Source organism: Coffea arabica, chromosome 9e, assembly GCF_036785885.1.
Source record: "Coffea arabica cultivar ET-39 chromosome 9e, Coffea Arabica ET-39 HiFi, whole genome shotgun sequence".
Taxonomy (NCBI): domain Eukaryota; kingdom Viridiplantae; phylum Streptophyta; class Magnoliopsida; order Gentianales; family Rubiaceae; genus Coffea; species Coffea arabica.
The window spans coordinates 14,361,235-14,361,982 of NC_092327.1; positions in this window are offsets into that span (position 1 = coordinate 14,361,235).

Below are 748 nucleotides of genomic sequence, written 5' to 3' on the forward strand. Positions count from 1 at the left end.
CTCGAGCCAGAAACGGATTCGGTCGGACGATTTGGTGACCCTGGGTGAACGTTTGGTATACTCGAGTATTATCTTGTTGTCGGGTGGAGCCTGACCATCGTCCAGGAGGGGGTGAATGAAATGAACGAACGAATGTCAATGCAAACGAGGGTTTTACTTACAAAAATGCATTTTTAAATGATTGGAGGAATAAGGGAAATGACAGGAGAATGAATGAACGAACGAACGAACGAATGAATGGCTCCCTGTGAGCCCGTATCCTTTTAATGAATGTGTTAGTATTGCTTTCCATTGTAAATGTTTCGTGAATTATTGATTATTGATGGTTAATGCATTGAACTTATTGTCTGATTATGTGTTCGGAACCTCACTGAGCTTTTAACTCATCCCTTTAGTTTTGTTTTCCTTAACAGGGGAAGGCGAGTAAGGACGAGAGCTCGGTATAGACTAGCCTAGACTAGTTTCAGATTTTTGTAATGGTTCTCGCCCTACCTTTTGGCGGGCTGGATGTATGAAGGATTGAGAACCTTTGTATATTCGGTGTTTGTACTCCCTTTTGAGACAGCAATGTATATAAGTTTCACTTTAAGTTTTGGAGTGTTATTTCGTTTGATCTTGTGGTTTTATTTCGGATTTGATTGAGGTATGACTGAGTCCCGGCGAGAGTTGGGCAGGCGACCCGCCGAACCCTTTGGTACGCCTTAGGGGGAGGTGGGGCCGTCACACCAAACCCTACTGGCTAGTTAAT